General features: G+C 49.4%; 1 long non-coding RNA gene across 1 annotated transcript; it reads right to left on the bottom strand.

The window, feature by feature from the left end:
* Positions 1–4,941: 4,941 nt before the first annotated feature.
* On the bottom strand, positions 4,942–9,886 carry LOC149911928 (uncharacterized). Its single transcript, XR_016462720.1, has 3 exons — positions 9,339–9,886; positions 7,914–7,998; positions 4,942–6,533 (listed from the first exon to the last, which is right to left on the bottom strand). It is a non-coding gene; the product is annotated as an uncharacterized LOC149911928 (long non-coding RNA).
* Positions 9,887–17,787: the final 7,901 nt, after the last annotated feature.

The raw sequence follows: 17,787 nt of genomic DNA, 5'->3' as shown, positions 1-17,787 counted from the left end.
GGACCTGTTGTCTACTGGAAGGGTCTGGAGATGACCCAGAGGGGCACAGGGTGACTGCTGTCACCGTCATTGGGTGTCATTGGGTGTCGGCATCACTTGGGTGTCACCGTTATCACCATCTTTGAATGTCACCGTCATTGGGTGCCTCCAGGTGTCATTGGGTCTCACCGTCAACAGCTGTCACCATCACTGGGTGTCACCATTGTGACTGTCTTCAGGTGTCGCTATCATTGGGTGTCACTGCTTTTGGGTGTCTCTGTTGTCACCATCGCTGGGTACCACTGAGTGTCACTGTCCTTGGGGTGTCACCATCATTGGGTGTCACTGTTGTCTCTGTCATTGGGTGTTACCATCACTCTGGTGACACTGTTAAAAAGGTGACTGCATGTGACCTCAGTGTGGAACAGCTGTGGCACAGTGTCCGCATCACTGGCTGTCACTTTTGTCACCATCACTTTTGTATCACCATCACTTGTGTGTCACCATCTCTCAGGTGACAGCATTCCCTGTGCTGTGACCACCACATGGGGGCAGGCACAGGTGGCCCCACACAGTCACCGTGCTGTCACTGAGTCTCACACTGTCCTTTGTCACCCCTCCAGGCCTGCCTACAGCCGGACCCAGTGACACCGGCGCCCTCTGGAGCTGTCACCATCGTCTGTCACGAGGACAGGGATGCACACAGGGGTGAACTCTGTGCCACCACCAGAGGGGACTAGGGGTGACATCAGTGTGGAACAGCTCTGACGGGGTGTCATTGTCATTGGGTGTCATCCTCACGCAGAGGGGACAAAAGGACCCCCCTGGGGACATTCTGTCGAAGTTGGGGACACCATGAGCAGCTTGAAGACTTTCCAGGGGAAGTGGGGACACCGCATCACGGTGTCACATCCCCAAAGTTGGGGATGCCTCCAGAGTGTGACGCCCTGAAGTTGGGGACTCCCCTATGTCATCCCCACAGTGTCACACCCAAAAGCTGCGAACAAATCTGTGTCACCCCAATGGTGTCACACCCCAAAGTTGAGGACACCCCCACAGTGTCACACCATGTAGCTGGGGACACCTCTCTGTCACTCCAATGGTGTCACACCCCAGCATTGGGGACACTGCCACAGTGTTGAACCCCAAAGTTGGGGACACTTTTATGTCACCTTGACAGTGTCACACCCCAGAGTTGGGGACAGTCCCACAGCTGGGGGCGCCCCCACATCCCCCCATGGTGTCACATTCCAAAGCTGGGGGGGCCCTTCTGTGTGTCCCCCACCACAGACCACACTGTTCCCATGGGGTGGGGGCAATATATATATGTTTTATACATATACATATGTATAACACATATACAGACCCTCATCTCCATCCCATACCCATATCCCAAATCCATCCCATATCTACAGCCCATCCCATAACCATCTCCCCTTTTCCCATCCCGTATCTCATCCTCTATCCATATCCCAGACCATATTCATTCCATGTGCACATCTAATCCCAAGTCCATACCCCCGTATCCTATCCCAAATTGATCCCATATCCATATCCCAAAATATAAAGAAACACAACCAACAGAACACCAAAGAAACAGGATTTAATGTCATGGCAAAGCAGAGATGACAACTGACAAAAAAAAAAAAAAAAAAAAAAGAAAAAGAAAAAGAAAAAGAAAAAACAAAAAGCAAACAGAAAATAACACACAAGAAACACTAAGACACCATGAAACTACAAGCTGGAGGCATTGGCTCCAGGCCAGGCAGAGCACCAGCACAGAGCACGTCACAGCACAGATGACATCAGCCGGGCCCCTGGAGCCTTTATGCTGTCACAGTGCGTTTCCATGAGGACGGAGGGCCCTGCCCAAGGCAGCTGGGTGCAGGCACCTCCTCTGTGAGCTGCGCTGCCCGCAGCCGCTCGCCGTGCCCTGTGCCTCAGAGCAGCCCCGGCAGCAGAGAAGCTCAGCCTCATCCCGCTCTGGGTTGTGGCGAAGTGTTACCGTTTGTGTGATTGGTGAGTGCTGAGTTACCCTCTTGGGTTCGGCTTTCGGCTTAGGGCTTCCCAGATGGGGTTCTGCTTCAGGGTTACGTGTCAAGCGTTCTGCATTCGGGTCAGCTTTAAAGGTCACCCTTTTGGCTGAGGGCGAAGCGTTAAGGCAAACAGTTTGGGGTTTGTGTTACCGGTTTCTCTCTGGGGTTAGGCTTGTTATCAGTTTGGGTTCGGGGTTGTGCCGTTACGGAAGGGTAAAGGGTTACCGTGTTGGAGAAGCGGTAAGAGTGATGGGTACCCATTTTTGGTTTGGTTTAATGGTTGCCCTTCGAGGTTTGGATTGGGGTTTAGGATTCAGGGATACCCTTTTGCATTAGGCACAAGATCTACCTTTTTTGGATGTGGCTAGTGGTTGCCATTTTGTGTTAGTGATAAGTGTTAAGGGTGACACATTTCTGGCATGTATAAGAGTTACCAGATCCACAGAAATTCGTAGCAATATTCATAGGAAAAAAAACGATGGAAAGAAAGAAACTGCAAGGAAGAAATCAACAAAAGTAGAGAAAACATTGGAAAGCAGTAGGAAAAACTGAGGGGAAAAAAAAGCAAACAAAGCCTATGACATCCAAGGGAACAAAATGCCCAACAGAAAATAAATAATAACTAACAAAATGAAAGAAAAACAGGCAGGAGAAAAAAAAAACTAAGAAAAATCAAAGCAAAACTACGAAAGGGAATGGAAAGAAAAGGCAAAGACATACAATGCTGTATCATGGCAAAGCAAAGGATTCAAACAAAAAAAAATAAGCAAACTAATGCAAGAGGAAGTAAACGGAAAAAGAAACAGAAAAGAAAAAGAAAGGGAATAAAAGAGAACTAAGTAAAGCAAGCAGAATGAAAGGCCATGCAAAGGAAAGGTAGGAAGGAAAACCAAGAGCAAAGGAGAGCAAAGCAATGGACAAAAGAATAAAATGAAAAGGAATATTCAGGAAAAAGAGAAAAGAAATGGAAAGAAAGAAACTGCCATGAAAATCCAACCCAAGTGAAGAGAACAGTGGAAAGCAAAGGAAAAAAAACAACAGGTAAGAAAACTAAGCAACAACAAAAGAAAGCAAACCAAAACAGAAAAGTAAAAACTAAATAAAAAGGCAAAGAAAAAAGAAAAAGGGAAGAAAACAGAAAACCTAAAAAAAAAAAAAGAACAAACAACGGTTCAAAAACAACCCAGAATACAAAAAGAGACAAAACAGGCAAAACATGTAAAAGAACAAAAGGACAAAAAATGAAAACACACACACACACACACAATGATATATTTAAAAAAAAACAACAACAACAACAAAAAAAGCACAAAAAGAAAAACACACACAAAAACAAAAAAACCCAAGAAAATAAAAAGCAAAACCAACATAAATTAAAAAAACCCCAATCTAAACACCAAACATACAAAAATTGCAACAAAAACACACAAGCATAAAACAAAAACCACAAATAAACAGAAAAAAATTAAAAAGAAAAGCAAAAATTAATCATAAAAAACAGAAAAGCAAAAAACAAAAGCACAAAAAACACACAAGCACAAAAAACCAAAAAGATGTAAAAACGAAAAAAGAAAAAAGCAAAAAATAAACAAGCATAAAATAGAAACAAAAAAGCAAAAAGGAACGAAACAAAAACCACAAATACAGAAAATAAGAAACCAGAATGAGCACAAATCACAAATCAAAAACCAAAAACAAACAAAAAAAAAAACAGAATACAAATACAACAATGCACACCACAAATACAAAAGTTACAATAAAACACACAATACAAAAATTACCATAGAACACACACACAAAATGAAGAAAAAAAAAAACAAAATGAAAAAACAAACAGGAAAAAAAAGAACTAAGCATAAAAAAAAGAAATGCAAAAAGAAATGGGCAAAAATGACACAGTAAAGAGAAAAAAAGATAAAAAGGAAAAACAATAATAAAAAAGAAAAATCCAACAACAAAAAAAGAAACAAAAATATCCAAAGCAAACCCAAAAAGGGAAAAACAAAAAAAAAGCAAAGACAAAAATATACAATGGCGAATGAAAGGATTTATACAGACAAAGACGGGGAAAAAAAAATGCCAGCAAACAACAGCTAAATGAGAACGCAAAAAAAAAAAAAAAAAAGCCAAATACATTAAAAAGGGGAGCAAAGAGAATAAAAGGGAAGAAGCAAAGTAGAAAGTAGGAAAAGCAAAGCAAAACAAGAAAACCAAAAAGCCAAGGAAAAGAAAGAACAACAAAACGGAAAGCAAACCAAAGGAAAAAATAAAATAAAAATAAAAATAAAAGTAAAAATAAAAATAAAAATAAAAATGAAATAAACTTTGGAAACCTAAGCAAAGAAGCAGTAAAGAAAATGAAATCAAGTGAACAAACGAGAGCAAACCAATGCGACCCAGCGGAAAAAGAGACAAGAAACAGAAACAAAAAGAACCCACACCAACCAACAGAAGAGCAAAGAAATCTGCTCCTCAATTGGATGGCTCAGCAAAGATGACAAGAGACTGTGGTGCAGCCAGAAGCAAACCATCCGTGCCTGGGAGGAGGAAAGGGTAGCTACTGGGCATGCTGCGACCTCCACCAGAGATGCACTTTCTCAGCTAGCGCCCGTGCAGGAGTCCGCGGCTGCTAATGAGGACAAACCATCTCTCTGGAGGAAGGGAAAGCGCTCGTGGTCATGCCGAGGAGGAGGTAAGGGTAGCTACCGGGCACGGATGTGCCGGCCATCTGATGAAAGCCTCCAGTCCATGTCGAGGCATGAGGCAAGGACACCCAGGAGGCGGGAAGCCAGCTGAGCCATTGAGGAAGCACCAAGCAGAGGAGGAAAGCAGAGGGAGCTGGCTTGAGTTAAACAAGTCAGCAAAGGAAAGATAAAAATGAAGAATCCAGAGGACTAATGTCAGGTAAGTAAAGGCAATGTAAGAGGAAGCAGGCAGGCATGGGGACAAGGAAGGGGAGAAAGAAGGAAAGGAAGAAATCTAAAAAATTTAATCAAGGTTAAAAATATATATATTAAAAAAAAAAAAAAAATCAGAGCAAAGGAAAAAAAAGAGAAGGACCAAACAAGAAAGCCAAGGAAAGCAAAGCAAAGAAAGAAAACTAAAAAACAATGAGCAAATTTGGAATGAAAAACAAAAGAGGAAACCAAGGGAATGGAAAAACAAAAAAAAGGAACAGAAAGAAAAAAGTAATCAAAGTGAAAGATAGCACAGAAAAATCTTTTGAAAAGAAGGAAGATGAAAAGGAATTCTCATAGAAAAAGAACAATAATGGGAAGAAAGAAATGCAAAGAAAAAAAAATGACAAAATGAAGAAAACAGTGGAAAGCAAAGAGAAAAACGCAGTAAGGAAAAAGAACGGGAAAAAAAAGCAAAGAAAACCAACAACATCCAAATCAACATAAAAGAAATGTTAAAATGTTTTAGTAAAAATACAAGAGAAAAAAAAGCAAAGCAAAGCAACAACATCCAAAGCAAAACAATACAAAAGAAACAAACAAAACAAATTAAATTTGTTAAAAAACAAAGAAAAATAAAACAATAAAAAAAGAGCAGAAGAAAAGCACAGAAAAAAAAAAGACATGCAAAGAAAAATCAAAACCATAGAATGCAATATCATGGCAAAGTAAAGCATTCAAACAGAGAAAGGGAAAGAAAAAAAAAAACTAACTAAAGCTAAAAAGAGTACATGAAAAAACACTGAGAAAAAAATAAAAAAGCAAAGGAAAGAGAACCAGCAAAGCTGAAAGGAAAACAAAGCAAAGAAAGAAAACTAAAAAGCAGTGCAAAGGAATGCAAAGGTACTCGTGACATTGAGACAGAACTGCAACAGCGCCAAGCACAGAAGGAAAGCACGGGAACAGGCTTGAGTTAAACGAGTCAGAAAAGGAAAAAGGACTCAACAGAACATAAAGTAAATTTAAAAAACTAAAAAAAAAGATAAAACAAAAGCAAAGGGAAGAAGCGGGAACAAGCAGAGTAGAAAGTAAAGCAAAGCAAAGAAAGAAAACTAGAAAGCAATGCAAAGCAATGTGAAGCAGAGGTGAAAAGGAAGAACAAAAGAGCAAACCAAAGCAAAGCAAGGGAAAATAAACGAAGCCTCAATTTTGGCAGCTTGATCTTCCTGACGGTTGTTTTGTTGTCCTTCACTGGCCCAACTGCTGAGCACATGAGCATCGCCATGGCACACCTTTACACCCGTATTCTTTGTTTGGGCAGCAATGTCTTTCCACAGCTCAGCAACCCAAATAGATTTAGCCCTATTTGGGCCGCCAGTTGTTTTCTTCCCACTGCTGGAACCACCCCCATAAGGCGCTTGCCACCATCCATGAGTCGTGTAAAGATGGAGCACTGGCCACCTCTCCCGTTCAGCAGCATCTGAGGCCAGCTGGACAGCCTTTACCTCTGCACATTGCCTTGATTCTCCTTTTCCTTCAGCGGCCTCTGCAGCTCGTCGTGTGGGGCTCCACACAGCAGCTTTCCGTCTGCAACGCTTCCCCACAACAGGACACAATCCATCTGTGAACAGAGCACATTTCTTTACATCCCACATCGTAATCTCAATCTCCAATCCCAATCCCGTATCACTAATCCTATATCCCACATCCCAATCCCACATCTTAATCTCAACCCCGAGCCACATCCCAATCCCGATCCCATATCCCAGTCCCACCTCCCAATCCCACGTCCGTAACCCAGTGCCATTCTTAATCTCAATCCCAATCCCACATCCAAATCCCACATCAAGTGCTGCTTGCTCCTGCAGCTCGGAAAGCAAATGGGATCCTGGGCTCCATCAGAAGAGGGGTGGCCAGCAGGGACAGGGAGGTGATTGTCCCTCTCTACTCTGCACTTGCGAGGCCCCATCTGCAGTACTGTGTGCAGGCCTGGAGCCCCCAGGACAAGAAAGACACAGAGCTGTTGGAGAGGGTCCAGAGGAGAGCCACAAAGATGATCAGGGGGCTGCAAAGACAGGCTGAGGGAGCTGGGCTTGTTCAGCCTGGAGAAAAGAAGGCTGCGAGGTGAGCTCATTGCAGCCTTTCAGTACCTAAAGGGAGCCTACAAACAGGAGGAGTCCACTCTTTGAAAGGGGAGATAACAGCAGGACAAGGGGAAATGGTTTGAAGTTGAGGCAGGGAAGATTTAGGTTGGATGTCCGGGGGAAGTTCTTTCCTATGAGAGTAGTGAGGTGCTGGAACAGCTGCCCAGAGAGCTTGTGGATGCCCCGTGCATCCCTGGAGGTGCTCAAGTTAGATTGGATGGGGCCCTGGGGTTTGACTCTGTGGGGGTGCCCCAACGCTGGGGTGTGACACCATTCGAGTGACAGAGAGGTGTCCCCAGCTTCATGGCGTGACACTGTAGGGGTGTTCTCAACTTCGGGGTGGGACACCATTGGGGTGACACAGATTTGTTCGCAGCTTTTGGGTGTGCCACTGTGGGGATGACATAGGGCTGTCCCCAACTTCACGCTCTGGGAGTGTCCCCAAGTTTGGGGATGTGACACCACGATGCGGTGTCCTCACTTCCCCTGGGAAGTCCTCGAGCTGCTTCTGAATGCCTCCGAGGATGTCCTGGGCACACGTGGAACCCCCTGGACCCTACAGGATCCTTCTGGGACATCTCCAGACCCTTCTGGATGAACCCACGGACCCCATGGATCAACATGAGAACTCCCCAGACGCGCCAAATCCTCTCTGGGACATCCCCAGACCTTCTGGATGACTCCAGGATCACTCAGACCCTCATGAGGACTCTCTGGACCGTACCAGACTCAACTGGGACCATCTTCAGATCAGCCCGGGGACTTCTCAGTGCTCCTGAACACATAGTGGGAGCTCACAGATCCTTCCAGGGGCCCATGGGATCAACCTGGGGACTCCCTGGACACCCAAAACCCACCTGGGACATCTCCAGACTCTTCTGGTTGAGTCCTGAACCGCCTGGATGCACCCAAACCTCTCGAGGACTTCTCCTGCAGATCCTTCTGCATGATTCCAAGGGAGGATAAGGAGGGTTCAGCGGGGGGTGGGAGGGGGAGAAATGAGCTAGTGAGGCTGGGGATGGAGGGAGAGGTGGAAGAGGGAAACTGGAGAGTTGTGTGGAGCTTCTGTGGGGTGGAAAGGGAGTCTGGGGGAAGAGAGTGAGGGGAATGAAAAGAGGAGAACAAGGCTGACCACGTGAGTGGAAAGGGGGTCTGGGGATGGAGGGAGGGGTGGGAGGGGAGAACTGGAGGTTGTGGGGGGGGCCTCTTTGGGACATGAAGGGGGTCCAGTTCGGGGAAATTGGGGGCCAACATAGGGGAAACGGACTCACAGAATCACAGAATCACAGAATCATAGGGGTTGGAAGGGACCTCCAGAGATCATCGAGTCCAACCCCCCTGCCAAAGCAGGATCCCTACACCAGGTCGCACAGGTAGGCATCCAGGCGGGTCTTGAATATCTCCAGAGAAGGAGACTCCACAACCTCCCTGGGCAGCCTGTTCCAGTGCTCCGTCACCCTCACCGTAAAGAAGTTCTTGCGCACATTGGTGCGGAACTTCCTATGCTCCAGCTTCTGGCCATTTCCCCTTGTCCTGTCTCCGCACACTGCTGAAAACAGTCTGGCCTCGCCACTTTGCCCCCCACACCTTAGATATTTATAGACCTGGATCAGGTCCCAGACTCCAGAGGGCAGGGAGAAGGGCATGGGGGTACAGGGGACTGTAGGGGTCAGAAATGGGGTGAGGAGCGGGGGGAGTAAGGGAAGACAGGGGACCCTGCGGGGTAAATTGAGGGGACTGGGGGATGGTAGGAGACTCTATGGATCAGAATGGGGGAATTGGAGCAGGGGAACTTGAGGGGACAGGGAATTCTGGGGGTCAGATAGAACGGACAGGGGGCAGACAAATCTAGGGGAGAAAACGAGAAGACTCATAGGGGGGTGAGATTGGGGACACAAGGGATCAGAGTGGGAGACAGACAGACACGGAACCCTGGGGGTCAGAATGGGGAACAGGGGCAGACAGTGACGGAGGAACTGAGGGGACGGGTGGAAGAGGACTCCAGCGATGAGAATGGGGGAAGTGGAGGCGGGGAACGGGGGGGGAGAGCATAAGCCCAGGGGTCAGATTGAGGGACTCGGGAGGTTGTGGGCGACCCGCGGCGGGGGGGGTGGGGGTGGGGGGAAGGCAGTGAAACACCGTGGGTGGGGGGGAAGGGCGGGGGGCACAGGGCACCTCCCGCCGCCGAGCAGAGGCCCTGAGCAGCAGAGGACCCACGCGGCCAAGACAGGACGGCCCCAGCCCCGGTGCCCCCGGTGCCCCCGCCGCCCCCGAACACCCACTCGTAGAAGCTGAGGCGGCGCTCGGAGTCCCGGGGCTGCGCCGCGGCGCTGGAGCAGCGCGGGGCCCCGCTCCGCTTCCGCGTGGCCGCGTCCTCGCGTCGCCGCGTGATGACGTCACTCCGCGGGGAGCGGGGACGGCGCGTCGCTCGAGCAACGGCCGCGCCGGGGCGCTGTCGCTATGGAGACGCCGCCGCGCATGCGCTGTCGCCGCGGGGACGGCTTCCCGCGCCGCAAGGAGGGAGGGCGCGCTGTCGCCGTGGCAGCGCGGCCTGCACGCACGGCCTGAAGCCCGAGTGGGGCTCGAGGGGCAGCGGGGGGCGAAGAAGGGTGGGGGGGGAACGGAGAGCCCTCAGGGATCTCCTGGGGAGGTGGGGGAGCGACTGGGGGAGGGCAGAGCTCCGGGGATGGCGGCTGTGAGTGGGGCTGTGGGGTGGGACATCCGCAGGGAGATGCAGCCAAACAGGGGGATGTGGGCAGAGCATGGAGGTGTGGGAAAAGGAAGACGGGCATCTGGACAACAGCGTGAGAGCCAGGCTGATAGGGAGGGAGGGGGGGAGGGAGGAATGGGAAGAAAGGGAGGGAGGGAGGGAGGGAGGGAGGGAGGGAGGGAGGGAGGGGGGGAGGGACGGAAATGGAAAAACGGGAAAAAAAAGGGAAGAAGGGAAAAAAAGGGGAGAAGGGAAGGGAAGGGAATGTTGTTTCTTCATTTGATATTAAAAAGTAGCAATTGGTTTGAAGAAGTAGAACATAATGCATTTGTATTCTGTAACTTATCCTTAGCAATAGTTGATCTAAGAAGTAAAATACTGTATATGTTAGCGGCATGTTGTAGAAACATAATTACTGAAGTACCTAACAAATTCTTTCTCGCAAAACTGCAGTAGATTTTCAATGTTCTAAACAATGTGGGTATAGTATTCTGAACTAGAAAACCTACTGTAACGTTGTTCATTAGACCGGCAGAAGCGAAATACATCTAACAAACCTACAAGGAGTCAGGGCCTTTACACAAAGCAGAACTGTCCCACTCTGTGGGAATGTTAGGATGCCACAGGCAGGGGGGAGGGGAGGGGAGAGAAGAAGGGAAGAGGGGAAAGCATCCAAAGCTTGGCCTGGGTGGTATTGCAATGTAGAAGGGCTTCAGGTATGTTGTTAGGTGCACAAGAAGGAGTTCATGCAGCAATAAATGATATTGTTGTGTTCATGTAGGTCAGAGTGGTAGAATTGAAGCAGATGGCGATAAGATATGGCACCAGAGTGAAATACTGCACAACATAAGACGATGTGAGCTGAAACCAACGTGACTTCCTGGCTTCCCAAATTGCACTGGTTAAAGAAGTTGTTTGTGGGGATGGTGTGTGTAATCGCTGTATGTATGCATCCTTCCTTGTAGTGTGATTAGGGTTCTCACAAAACTGCAGTACATTTTCAATGTTCTGAACAATGTGGGTGTGGAGAGCGTGATTGAGACCTGGCTGGCTGAGAAAGGTCACACAGACAGTATTTGTCTAGTGAGACGAGAGTCCTTGAGCAATGTAACAGGATGTAAACAAGGCTAACGAGGAGAGAGACCTTGAGCAAACTAACAGGATGTGTAGGAAGGCAGGAGAATGTAGAAATAAGAAAGATGAATGGCATGGTCTAATCACAAAAAGTACAAAGAAGGGCTGGGGCAACAAGTAGCTGAAGAGCCTATCAGGAGCTCGGGCTTTGCAATGTGTATGAGCTTCATTAGCGCCAACATAAATGCACGCAACCTTCTGATTAAAGTTGAGACTTTCTGATCAATTCTGTGGTCGTGTGTTTGTCTCCCACCGAGCTCCGACAATGCTTGTGCATTGGGATGGCATGTAGCTCAGGTAGTACCCCTTCCTCCGGGGTGGACCAAGGATTCCCAAGGGATGCAATGTATGGTTGCCCTGTACCAGGAGAAAACAGCCTGGGAAAATGAAGCCTGAAAATCACTCTCCCTGTTGTTTCCCCGGATATCAGAGATAGATGCCAAAATCCCTCCTGCATTCTCCATGGCCATAGGTAACCGTACAGCTTGTCTCTCAAGGCAGGGTGTGAGGGCTACCAGGCCTATCGGGAATTTCTCACTGTGCAGTGGAACCTTGGATGTTACGAAGGATTTGGCGGGGAACTATTCAAGGCTGGGAATCCCCAGAGCGGATCTCTGGTGGCATTGCGGTGGGAAGATCTTATGGTCCACTCTCCCATCTCATTGGGGAGGTACCTGTGCACTTGTTCAACTGGCTATACCGTTCACTCTGGCATTTGAGAAGGATCTATCACACATTCGCAAAAGGAACAGAAGAGGTTTAGGAATCCCATTTGATGATGATACAATATATAAAGACTCAATTGGGGTGCCCAGAGGTGTCCCTGATGAATTTAAGGCTAGAAATCAATTGCTGCAGGATTTGAATCTCTATTCTGGTGGGTGACAATTAACAAAAATGTAGATTGTATAAACTACATCTATTACAATCAGCAGAGATTTATAAACTATACAAAGGAGGCAATAAAGGGAATTGCAGAACAATTGGATGCTACAAGCAGGATGGCCTGGGAGAATAGGATCGCCCTAGACATGATATTAGCTGAAAAAGGGTGTGTGTGTGTGATGTTGGGCACCCAATGCTGTACCTTTATCGCAAATAACACAGCCCCAGCTAGCACAATAACTAGAGCATTACGGGGGCTTACTACTCTTGCCAGTGAATTAGCAGAAAACTCAGGAATAGGTAATTCCCTCACTGGGTGTTTGGAGTCCTGGTTTGGCAAATGGAAAGGGATGATTGTGTCCTTATTTACTTCTTTGACTGTGGCAGCAGGAGTCCTGACGACCGTCGGTTGCTGTATTATCCCCTGCGTGGGGGGATTGGTGCAGCGATTAACAGAAACTGCGCTGCCTCAGCAAACAGCAGTGGAACCACCACCGCACTCGGATAAAATGATGATATTAGACAAAATGGAGAATGAAGAAAATGAAGAAGTTTTTAGAATCGTACCTTTAAAAAAAGAAAAAAAGAAAAAAAAAAGGGAATTGCAGAAATCAACACTTTGAAAGAAAAAGAGGGGGGAATTGTGGGAATGGAATGTTGTTTCTGCATTTGACATTAATAAGAGCAGCTGGTTTGAAGAAGTAGAACATCATGCATTTGTATTCTGTAACTTATCCTTAGAAATAGTGATCTAAGAAGTAAAATACTAGGTATGTTAGCGGCATGTTTTAAAACATTATTACTGAATTATGTGATTAATTCTTTCTTGCAAAACTGAATAGTTGTTAAATGGTCCAAACAATGCGAGTATAGCGTGTTAGGGATTAGAAAACATACTGTAGAGTTGTTCTGTTAGATAAGAAACTGCCAGCAAGAGAAAAACAGATGTAGCAAACATCAGAGAAGCCAGGGCCTCTACACAAGGCCGGACTGTCTCACTCCGTGAGGAGTTGGGACGTGACAGGCAGGCGCCAAGATAGCACAGAAACATAAGCTCTTAGTTGTTTAATTACCCCTAGCATTTGTGCCCTTTACACTGGTCACTGTTCTGGTCATCCCTCTGTCCTCGCACAGAGATAAGCTGGGAAGGAGGACAGAGGGGAGTGTCTTGGAGCCCGCCTGCGGCACCCTGAGGTTCCCACAGAGTGGGACAGCTCTGCTTCGTGCAAAGGCCCTGGCTCCTTGAAAGCGTGTTCAATGTGTTTCACTTCTGCTGGCCTAACGAACCACCTCACAGCGGGTTTCCCGGTTCAGAACACTACACCCACATCGCTTAGGACATCTAGAGCCTACCGCAGCTTTGTGAGAAAGGATTTCTCACGTTAACTCGGTAACTGCGTTTCTAAAACACGTTACTAAGGTGCGCACGGAACTTCTACTTTTCACATCAGCTGTTTCTAAGGATGCGCCACAGCGCGCTTCTTCAGATCAACCGCCCTTTCCAATACCCGACGCAGAAACGACGCTTCCGCTCTCCGCGGCGCGTCGCTACGGGTGAGGAGAGCGGCTCGGTACGCCTCACCGCGCCGAGCTCCGTAAGACGCGCGAGGGCAGGCCGGCCGAGGACGGGACCGGCGGCGCGCGCAGCCCCTCGCGGCGCCCGGCAGCCCGCGCCGAGCGGCCCGACGTCCCGCGGCTCAAAGCGCCGCCGCGCGAAGTGCGAACCGGCCGCTCGGTGCCGCGCATGCGCCGCCCCGCCCCGCGCTGTGACGTCGCACGTCGCCGCGGTCGGCAGGGAGGGCGTTCCGCCGCGTGCGGCGGGGAGCTCCCTTAGTGGCGCGCGAGCGCCGGCCTTCCGCCGCTCCCTCTCGCTCGCTCCCTCTCGCTCGCTCCCTCTCGCTCGCTCCCTCTCGCTCGCTCCCTCTCGCTCGCTCCCTCTCCCGGCCATGGCACGGCGCACGAGGCCCGAGGTGGAGCGGTACGTCGCCTCCGTGCAGGCCGCCGCCTCCTCTCCCAGAGCGGTGAGTGCTGCGGCCCGGCCGGCGCCGCCGGCGGCGCTCCCTCGGCCTTCCCCGGGCCGCGGTGGGGGCCGCTCCCCGCCCGCCCCGTCCCTCCGCCCCTCCCGCGGGTGCCGGGCCCGAGGGCGGGCTCCTCCGGCGGGGAGTCGAAGCCGAGGGAGGCTGCCGGCGGGCGGGCGCGGAGTCGCCTCCTCGGAAACGCGGTTCGCCGCAGCTGCGCGCCTCGGAAAGCCGCTGAGCCCTCGGCGGCTTCGGAAGGAGCCCGGCGGCGGGGCGGAGTTCGGCTCCCTCCCGTTCCGTGGGCACGGTCCCCGGGCTTCCGGCCTTCCCTCTCTCGAGGAGCCGGAATAGGGAACGCGTGCCGTTCGGCTTTGGGCTCGTTTGGCCGCTGTGCGGCTGCTGTTGCCGTGGGTGCGACGGCGTTGTGAAACGCCGGCAGGAAGAGAGGGAGAGGCGGGGGGAAATAGCTCTGCTGCCTGCGTTGGTGGCTGGGCAGCCGGGTGATCCCCTGCTCTCTGGAACGACTGGCTGTGGAGCGCGGTCGGTGATGGAAGTAGCTGCTGGTCTTCCTGTTGCGTTGATTTTGGAGAGGAGGGTTGTGCGAGGCTGCCGGCGTTTCTTTTGAAGTTCCTTTCCAGCCCCGTTTACGAGGAGGCGGGGCAGGCGAGAGAGGAAGGTGACAGAAGCATGGACAGGAGGAGCTTGATTTGTGGCATTTGTTTTCTTCTGCAACGTAGATAGGTTGCAAGAGAAACAGCTTGTATGTAGCTGACCCCATTCTCCTCTCTTTAGTCGGAAGTGTGCTTGTGAAAAGTAACAAGTGTGAGGACTTGCTTTGCTACTAACCTCAGTTTCGCTTTGGTAGCCTTTGCCAGTTACTGGGAAGAAATGTTATTTTCTTACTCCTGTGTCTTTCAAAAACAAGGCCCAGAGTACAAGGAGTGAACTGGAGCTGATAACTGTGAAGACACTTTTGGAAGTATTATGCACCCCTGGAAAGAAGGGTCTCCCTACTCAATTACTTCAAAAATACTGTATATTTAAAATGTACCTTTTGGTTTTTTTTCTTCAGAGATCGTTAAAAGGATTCTTTTTTGCTAAGCTGTACTTTGAGATAAAAGAATATGAACTTGCTAAGAGGTAATAAACATTACGTATGTTGTTCTGTTCTTTAAAGTGTGATGGGAAAGCTAAATGAAGTAGAGTGGAGAAATGAAGACCGTTGTCATGCTGTTTTAAGGTAGCAGCAAATGGGAAATGTGGTGCCATTTAAATCTTCCTAAAACGGCAACTTAAAGCATGGGTAGTTGCGTGGTGCTGTAAAAACCCATCCGGTAGAAATGTCTTTTATGCCATCGTGTTTGACCCTACCTGTAGGGAGGTGTGCTGCCTCCCTGGGGCAAGGGTCAGGGACATTGCTAGGAAACTTCCTGGTCTGATTGGCCCTTCTGATTATTACCCGTTATTGATAGTTCAGGCTGGCAGCGATGAAGTCGCTGAGAGAAGCCTGAGGTCTATCAAGGAAGACTTCAGGGGACTGGGGTGGGTAGTTGAAGGAACAGGTGGTTTTTTCTTCCCTACCTTCAGTGGCAGGGAAGGATACCGACAGCATCCAAAAAACCCGCCTCATAAATAAATGGCTAAGAAGTTGGTGCAAGCACAGGAACTTCGGTTTTTTTGACCACAGGGCAATTTACTCTGCGCCTGGCATGATGGCTGCAGATGGAAGTAGCCTGTCTCCAAGGGGTAAGAGGATCCTAGCCCAGGAACTGGCAGGGCTCATTGAAAGGTGTTTAAACTAGGTATGAAGGGGGAAGGGGACAGAATGAGGGCCACTGGGGTTGAGCGGGTAGTTTGTGGCTCAAAACGGAGTTCGATGGGTGAAAAGGGTGGAGTTCAAAGGGATGGAGAGAGGCAGGGGGGTGCTGCTTCCCTAAAGTGTCTATACACTAATGCACGCAGCATGGGAAGTAAACAGGAAGAGTTGGAGATCTGTGTGCGGTCGCAAGGCCATGATCTCATTGCCATCACGGAGATGTGGTGGGACAGCTCGCATGACTGGAATGTTGTCATGGAGGGCTATGTGCTTTTTAGGAAAGATCGGCTGGCGAGGCGGGGGTGGTGGAGTTGCTCTTTATGTGAGAGAGCAGCTAGAATGTATTGAACTCCACCTGGGGGAGGGTGAAGTAGCAGTAGAGAGCTTGTGGGTGAGAATCAAGGGGCAGGCTGGTATGGGTGACACCGTTGTGGGTGTGTACTACAGGCCCCCTGATCAGGAGGAGGAGGTTGACGAGGCCTTCCACAAGCAACTGAAAGTAGCGTCGCAATCCCAGGTGCTAGTGCTTATGGGGGACTTCAATTATCCGGATATTTGCTGGAAAAGCAACATGGCCAGGCACGCGCGGTCCAGACGGTTCCTGCAATGTGTCGAAGACAACTTTCTGATGCAGATGGTGGAGGAACCGACGAGGGGAGGGGTGTTACTGGACCTTATTCTCACAAATAAGGACGGGTTTGTTAAGGAAGTAAAAGTTGGGGGTAGCTTGGGTTGTAGTGACCACGAGATGGTGGAGTTCAAGATCTTGAGTGGAAGGAGCAAAGCAAAAAGTAGGATTGCTACCCTGGACTTTAGGAGAGCCAACTTTGATCTCTTCCGGGACCTGCTTGGAACTATCCCGTGGGCTAGGGTGTTAGAAGGTAAGGGGGCCTGTGAGAGCTGGTTGGCATTTAAACAGCTCTTCTTCCAAGCCCAGGATCGGTGCGTCCCTGTGAGCAAGAAATCAGGAAAGGGTGGCAGGAGACCTGTGTGGATGAGCAAGGAGCTCATGCGCAAACTCAAAGGGAAAAAGAAGGTCCATGAAATGTGGAAAAAGGGTCTGACCACTCGGGAAGAATATAGAAATGTTGTCAGGGCCTGCAGGGATGCGACGAGGAAGGCTAAAGCCCACCTGGAATTGAATCTAGCAAAGGTGGTAAAGGATAATAAAAAAGGCTTTTTTAAGTATGTTAACAGTAAAAGGAAGTCTAGGGAGAATGTAGGTCCCCTACTAAGTGAGGGGGGTGTTCTGGTAACGGGGGATGCTGAGAAGGCGGAGATACTGAACGCCTTCTTTGCTTCTGTCTTCAGTGAAAAAGCTCCCCCTCGGGAATCCCAGGCCCTGGTGGTTAGTGAGAAGGTCTGGGGAATGGAAGACTTCCCTTTAGTCAGGGAAGAGGCGGTCCGAGAGCGCCTAGGCAACACCAATGTTCATAAATCCATGGGACCCGATGGTGTACATCCACGGGTGCTGAGGGAGCTGGCAGAGGTGATTGCTGAACCACTCTCTATCATCTTTGAGAGGTCTTGGAGAATGGGGGAGGTGCCTGAAGACTGGAGGATAGCCAATGTCACTCCGGTCTTCAAAAAGGGCAAGAAGGAAGATCCAGGTAATTACAGGCCAGTCAGCCTCACCTCTGTCCCTGGAAAGGTGATGGAACAGATTGTGCTGGATGCCATCTCCAGACAACTGGAAGAAAAGGAGGTTATTAGGAGTAGTCAGCACGGGTTCACCAGGGGGAGGTCGTGCTTGACCAACCTGGTAGCCTTCTATGATGTTGTCACTGGCTGGGTGGATGGGGGGAGAGCAGTGGATGTAGTCTACCTTGATTTCAGCAAGGCATTTGACACTGTCTCCCACGACATCCTTATAACGAAGCTGAGGAAGTGTGGATAGATGAGTGGACAGTGAGGTGGGTTGAGAACTGGCTGACTGGCAGAGCACAGAGGGTTGTCGTTGGCGGTGCAGAGTCTGGTTGGAGACCTGTAACCAGCGGTGTTCCCCAGGGGTCGGTGCTGGGTCCGGTCCTGTTCAACATCTTCATCAATGACCTTGATGAGGGGATAGTGGCCACCCTCAGCAAGTTTGCTGATGATACGAAGTTGGGAGGATTGGCTGACATGCCCGAAGGCTGTGCTGCCATTCAGCGAGACCTGGACAGGCTGGA

The sequence above is a fragment of the Phasianus colchicus genome, unplaced genomic scaffold (assembly GCF_987193195.1).
Source record: "Phasianus colchicus unplaced genomic scaffold, bPhaCol1.hap1.1 HAP1_SCAFFOLD_51, whole genome shotgun sequence".
Taxonomy (NCBI): Eukaryota; Metazoa; Chordata; class Aves; order Galliformes; family Phasianidae; genus Phasianus; species Phasianus colchicus.
Note: the sequence above shows the minus strand (reverse complement) of the source record. Positions and strands in the feature narration are given on the sequence as shown.